Raw genomic sequence first — 7,552 nt, 5'->3', positions numbered from 1 at the left:
TTAAGCATCTTCCCCCAACTCAGTAGCGAGCTTATGGCTGACAACCATACATGCTGGCTTGAATCTCTCAACTGTTCCATATGACAAGTGCCATGGAAACACGTTCTCAGCTCTCAAGGATGAGATTATCACCTAGCTGTGTGTCTTTCTTCTTGATCGTGGCCAGTTGCTATGTCCTGGAAAAGGTAGATACTGTGTACTTCCTTAGGCTGAAATTTCTTGGTCAGCCTTTGTATTACTGTGCTTGGCTGCTGTAATGAATTAACCACAGACTGGGCAGCTGAAACAACAGAAATGCATTTTCTCACAGTTTTAGAGACTGGAAGTCCAAGATCAAAGTGTTGCAGGGTTGTTTTCTCTTGAGGCCCCTCCCCTAGGCTTGTAGGTTGCTGTCTTCTCCCTGTGTCCTCACACGGTCGTCCTCCTGTGTGTATGTCTTCGTCCTAATCTCCTCTTATTAGGACACCAGTCATATTGATTAGGATCCATGCATATGACCTCATTTTACCTTAATTACCTCTTTAAGACTGTATCTCCAAGTATAGTCACATTCTGAGGTACTGGAGGTTAGGACTTCAACATATGAATTTTGGAGGAGGCACAGTTCAGCCCATAAAACCATTTTCTTAGGTAGTGATGACAGGGGTGCGAATCCCAGGTAGGATCCTACACTTGCAACTTTCACTATGGTGAGTCACACGAGAAGCCCATGGGACATCCCTTTTTGCCATCACAATGCTTTTTCCAGTCTCTTTCGGAGACCCAGTGCCTATAAGACTTCTGGCCTAGGTGGGCCGTGAAGTGTCTGGGGCTGGGCAACTTGGACCTTATTATTTCTCAGACTGTGAACACAGATGACTTTTCTATGCCTGGTGGTCCTGCAGGCTGAAGGAGTCATACAATCCATGCCGCACTTGGAAACAAGGAGTTTACCTCCCAGGCCAAGGAGAAGATGGGCAGATGTGTGTTTGGCTGCTTCTCCTGCCTCTTGGAGCCCAGCCAGGATTGGCGGGTGAGGTGCGACTTTTCATAGGTGAAGCCTGTGGAGGAAAGAGAGCCAGGGTGGCTCGTTGCAAAACTCAGCACGTGAGCCGGGAAAGAAGACAAAGCAGGCACTTGATTCAAATCTAATTTCCATGCTAACACCGATGGATTGTAGGCAGTGCTGGAAGTGCTGCGTGTGTGCGCGGACTTTGAGACCACACCCAGGTTCCTAAGAAAGAATGTCTTGATCAATAAAGGATGTCTGCCAAGGGCACAGGGTGGAGTATGGGGCTACTTGTGCTATTCCTGCTTCTAAATGTGCCACTATTGTGCACAGAGCAGGCCATCTTGGCATGAAGTAACCTTCCAGAGACCTCTGGCAAACGGCTGTTTCTGGGAGCAAGAAGGAGTGATCTTTGGGCTGAGTGGGCTCCTGGACAAGGAATATTCTCAAGGTCCTGAAGGGCAAATGAAAGGTGAGAACAATTGTCCTTTGAAGACTGTAAGCAGCTTGTGGGTCAGAAGACCCTTTTCTGATCCCTTGCTTTAGAATTTTCTCTGAGAAGTGACCATAGGGCAGATACAACCCATCATCTATCACAGTCAATGAAGTTGGTCACACATCAGTGTCCCAGAGTTCTAACCCCAGCAAGAGCCTTCATGTCTGTGCCCCTGTGTAGGGGAGCCCTTAAAATATTTTACAAAGCATCATGTTGGGTACGGGGGATTGATGCAAATATTCTCATTGTCAGAGTCCTTTATGACTTGGGGTTCTACAGTGGGGTATAGTCATCTTTTGTTCTGGAGTCGTCTAGAAGCACCACAGGGGTGGCAAACTTGATGTAAATGCCACCAGACGCTCTTGGCAGACATCCTTAGTCCATCAAGACACACTTGGTCTCTGCTGATCTGTGATCACCACTCTTCCCCAAGTCTGGCTCCAGGTGCCCCTAGAGGAAGACTTGCTTGGCTAATCCTATACGGCATGTCTCCCACCCCTACCCTCCACCCCCGTTTATAACACACTGGAGTTGCTTTAGATTTCTAAGGCTCTTTCAGATCTAATTGTCTCCGGTTTCCACACCCTTCAGATCTTATCCTGTAGAGCGACAGCTTCCTGTCTGTATGGCTGTCTTGGCTGTCAGGCTGCATGTGTTGGAGTGTGAAATACAGTGTACCTCACTACTTCTGGATATGCCAATTTGTCTTTCATAATGCTCCAGACAGGATCAGAGCTGAAATTCACCTTTGAATCTGCTGATAAAGTACAGGCCTGTTGAGTGAATACAAATATGGATGAGCATATTAGTTATCTAGCACCGTGTAACAAATTACCCCAAAATTTTGTGGCTTAAAACAACAAACATTTATCATCTCACAGTTCCTGTGGGTCAGGAGCTGTGCAGTGGCTTCGCAGGGGCTCTGTTTGAAGATCTCTCGCAGACTGCAATCAAGACGTCAACCAGGGCTGCAGTCATCTTGAAGGTTTGCTGGGAAGGAGCCATTTCTAAACTCACACAGGAGGCTGGCTGAACAAGAGCCTCAGATCTTCACTGGCTGTTGGCTGGAGACATTAGTTCCTTGACACATGGGCCCCTCTAAAGGGAAGCTTATGAATACCAGCTTCCGTTAGTGAGAGATGGCACCCAAGACAGAAGCTGCAGTTTTCTGTAACCTAACCTTGGAAGTGATATCTCATTTCTTCTGCTTTATTCCTTTCATTAGAAACAAATCAGTAAGTTCAGCCCATACCTAAGTGGAGGGGATTATACAAGGATGTGAATACCAGGAGGTAGGGATCTTTAGGGACCATCTTGGAGGTTGCCTACGATACTTAGAGTAAATGATGGTTGTGCTTAGTAATAATGATGATATTACAAATATTAAGCATGTACCAAATGCCAGGTACCATAATTGGGAACTTATATGGATTTAAAAATTTATTCCTCATTATAACTCAAGGAGTGAAGTACCATTGTCTCTATTTCACAGGTGAGAAAATAGAGGCTTAGAGAGGTTCAGTAACTTGCCCAGGCTGTCCAACTCTGAAGCCCAGATTTTTAACCATGAGGCTCCATTACTCGTGAGCAACTTTAAGAAGTTTCCTTAAACACTGTCAAGAACTTTAGAAGTGAATGTGCACCCTATGTGGGAACATAAGAATGGACATGGGTTGGGAACCGAGATAGAACGTGTGCTCAGGTTCCTTCTCTGTCACTTAACACTGTGCCCTGAGGGATATTATTATCCTCTTGGACCTCGTTTTCTCCATCTGCAAAATGGAGATGATCGTAGTTCTACTGTTATAGGATTATTGTGAGAATTGAAAGAGGCAGCACATGCAAAGTACCCTGCTCCTAGTAGGAATTCAGTATGAGCTAGGTTCCCTTCTCCCTGCTTCCCAATAAGTTATTCTAATTTTGACAATTCTTTTCTCTCCCCTGAAGCACTTCCTCTACAAACTGCTTTATTCCAGCCATTCTTTAAAGTAACAACACTTAAAACCCTATAAAAATGCTCTGCAACTCAGAATGCCTCCCGACAAGGAAGTCTGAGTGACAGATACTTGATTGCAGGGCCGTCTGAGTGATGGAGGCTAACTTGAGTTCCATCCAGGGTCATCTTACTTCCTGAAACTGCCCATGATGGAAAGACCATTTGGAGGGAGGGACAAGGGAGCTCCATGAAGCTTCTCATTCTCCATCTGACCTCCAGCATGATGTCTCGTTTTCTGAGCAAGGGGAGAGGGGCCAAGGGGACCACTGAGAGCCTGCGTTCCTGGCAGACATCAGTATTCAACTCTGTCACTGTTTGGAGAGAACAGGTTTAAGTATGGACTCCCTGGCATGGGCAGATGGGGAAGCTGGAGGAAAGAAGGTTTGGGCAGATGGCAGCAGGTGTGTGGAATGCCCAACTGCCAGTTAGCTGTCAGGTCTTCTTGATTTGGAAGAAACGATGCTCTGCTCAGAGAAGTACCTGGCGTGTCTTTCTTCCCTGGTCAACTTGACCAGCCCGTCAATGTTTTTTTTTTTTCTCTCTCTCTCTCTCTCTGAGAGTGTGAGTCCACTTCTGGTTTTACTTGGATAACTCCCAGGAGATAGGGAAGACATTGGCCAAGGCTCAATGACCTTCTTATTTCTGTGTATGAAGCAGGCATTGGTAAGACTCAGGTATTTTTTTCTTTTAAGTTTTTCTTTAATGGCTTCCAGGAATTTAAGAATAAAATCCAAGACTCCTTTGCTTGGCTTAACAGACCAGGCAAAGTCAGAACCCCTTGATCTTGTCAACCTCATCTCTTTCCGCTTTCTCTTTATCCTCAAACACTCTTGCCTCAGTGGAGATTGTTTCCCCCGCAAAATGCCTCCAAGCCTTTGCACAAGCTTATTCTTTTTCCAAGAATGCTTTCCCCCAGCTTCTTCCTGTCCCTTCACTGTGAGAATTCCTACTGATCATTCAGGGCTCAGCTTTGGTGTCACTTCCTCATGGAAGCTTTCCAGGAGTTCCTCGATTAGGTCAGGCTCCACCTCACACACTATCAAAGCTCCCTGTGTTTTTCCTCCTGGAACCCATTGCAGCTATAACTACAGCTATAATTATCTGTCTAGTGTCCAGCTGCTCCCACTGGATTGAAGGCTCCCTGGGGGTGGGGATAAGGACCATCTTGTTCTGTACTGTTTCTTGAGTTCCTAGCATAGGGCCTGAGAAGGAGAAGATGGTAATTTATTTATTTATTTATTTAAAATGAATGATTTGGCTAAACAGAGAGGAGGGAGCCAATGATGGTATGAGACTCATACTTCTTGCAGGACCTGGCAGCATGGAACTGCCACTCTGCATTTTTGGGGGCAACCTAAGGATGAGGTGGACTTGGGCCCTTTTCTCTCTTCTAGGAATTCAGGTTTGAGGGGGCTGGGCCTGGTCCCTATACTGGGATCAGAGGCTATATTCCGGGGAAATGGAGGCACTAGAGACTATAGTACTATGCCTGGGGTTCTCTTGTGTGCTTGAGACAATGGCATATGGAGTCTAAGGAGCAAGATAGAGAAAATAGTCATGCTTCCAAGATGCTAGAACTCATGTCTGCTCTACACAGAAGGGAAGCTTTACCACACCTCTCCTTGTCCTCGGTGTGCTATGCCTTCCATACGCATTATCTCCTTGGAATGCTGATAGTGTTGGTAATGATAATGGAAGATGTTGACGATGATAATGGAGGATGATGAGGATGATGATGGTGATGGTGATGGTGATGATGGTGACGGTGATGATAAAAGATGATATTTGTGATGATGGTGATGGAGGATGGTGGTGATGATGGAGGTTGATGGTGGTGATGATGGAGGATGATGATGATGGTCATGGATGATATTGGTGATAAGGTAACAGAGGATGATAGTGATGAAAAAGAAGGTGATGATGGTGATGGTGTTGATGATGATATAATAGCTAAAACTCAAGTGCTGATTTATGTGTCAGTACTCCGCCAAGCACTTCAAACACGTTATCTCATTTAATCCTTGCAAGGATATTTTCTGGTAGTTTCCCTTTCCATTGTTATTTGCATTTCCATAAATGAGGACACCACAGTATAGAGGTGCCACCTAACTTCCCTGAAGTCACACTGCTAGTACGTGGCAGAGCCAGGCCTGATCTCCAGCTCTGGCCGACACTGAAGCTCTGTGGGCAGAATAGGGACAAGGTTGGAGCATTTCTGCATAATGGGAGTCCTAGGTCACTGACAGCCTCACACAGCTTTCTTTTCTGACCTCCCCTGTTCTCTCCCTTGACTGCGCTCAACTCTGCACTTAAGGTGAAGAGTCAGGGACCATGTGGTGAGTTGAGAGTTGTTAGCTTTCTTGGAAAGAGGATAAAGGACAAGGAATTGGGCATAAACATCCTGAATGTCTAGGGCTTGCCCCCGATGGCTGGGATGAGACAGTGGCTTAAGTTTTAATACAGTCAGGTGGGTAAAAAGCACAGTTTTGAAACTAGACAGACTTGAGTTCAAATCCAACTTTTAGCCCTAACTGGCCGTGTGACCTTGGGCAAGATGATATCCTTGTCTTTCCTTGTCCTAGGACTCCGTTTCCTTGTCTCTAAAACGGGGACAATGGTACCTGCCCATAGGGCTGTCATGGCATGGAGTAGTCCTCACCTATGAGCTGGTATTATTATTGTTTCTATCATTATCATCTCATTAGGTCAGAGTCACCCAGAGGAGGGGAGCCAGCACCCCCTGAGATCTATTATATGCCAGATGCCTGACAATGCCTGCCTTTGGCTCTCATTTAAATCCTATAAGATGGGTGATTTCCCTGGGAAATAGATGGCTGTCTGAGGGGTCAAGTAGCTATTTCAGGGCCATGCAGCTAATTAAGTGCCAGAGCTGGGATGTGGAACTCAGAGGGCTCCCAAGATGACATCTTCCCTCCACTGGACCTGGGTGTTCCAGGTAGCTGCCAACCTTCTTGGCACCATAAGTGCTGAATCCTAGGACATCTCGAAGCCCAGAGCATCTGGAAAGAGGTCAGCCCCAGGCCTGAGCTATTGTTTCCAACTGCTGTCAATCTTCATGCTGATCAAGGCAAGGCTGACCTCGGCCACCATCTCTCAGACCAGAAGTCCATGAGCTGCAGCCACTGGCCTGGCATGAATTTTGTCCTCAGCTTCTCCAGGAGGCAAGGCTGGGTGGTCTAAGGAGGTGAATTCCTGCTGCCCTTCTGTGATCACTCTCTCTGCTGGTGTTGTCTAGTTCCGTTCGGTAGGAATAACAGCTACTGATTACATTCAGAGTCAGACACCGCAACCCTGCGTGGTGGGTGGTATCACCTCCTCCTTTTACAGAACTGGAAATGGAGGTAAAGTGTTTTGTTCAAGGTCACCCAGCCAGCAATGACAGTGCCAGGACTTGAACCCAGCTCGCCCTGACTCTTGACCACAATGCCCCTTTCTGTGTGTACAAGCCTCAGGGTGGTGGAGAGAAGGGCCCTGGGAACCCAACATTGCTATCCTGAGCTCTCATTCAGGTAGTATTGCTTTGGGATGCTGAGAGCTTTTGAGAACAGAATTTCCAGCCTGCTATGGTGCTCAGCTGAGGGCTGGGAGAGGTGAGTGTGACCAGGCCCTGCCCCAGCTCCTCTGGGAACTCCTGCTTGTGAGCTCAGAGTGTCTGCTGCTCTTCAGGCAGCCCTGAAACTTCAAGGAGGCCTGGCCTGCAAGTTTCCGGACAGGAGCTGGGAGAGCAGAGTTCATGAGGTGGCTGCGCCCCCTGCAGGCCATGGGCTGGCAGTGCATCTGCCTCTGCACTGCGAGTGTTTTATTTTTAACAAAAACTTTAAATGGGAAGGAAATACAAAAAAGAGGGAGTATATGTATATGTATAGGTGATTCACTTTGCTGTACAGCAGAAACTAACACAACATTATAAAGCAATTATACTCCAATAAAAATTAATAATTAAAAAAACATTCAAGTCTAATATACCTACAGAAGGGCAACCAATCTCCAGTACAGCTTGATAGGTTATCACAGAGAGGATATATCTGGGACATCATTACCCAGAGCTACC

Source organism: Leucopleurus acutus (genome assembly GCF_964270905.1).
Source record: "Leucopleurus acutus genome assembly, chromosome: 16".
NCBI classification, from domain to species: Eukaryota; Metazoa; Chordata; class Mammalia; order Artiodactyla; family Delphinidae; genus Leucopleurus; species Leucopleurus acutus.
This window is presented reverse-complemented; position numbering follows the sequence as displayed.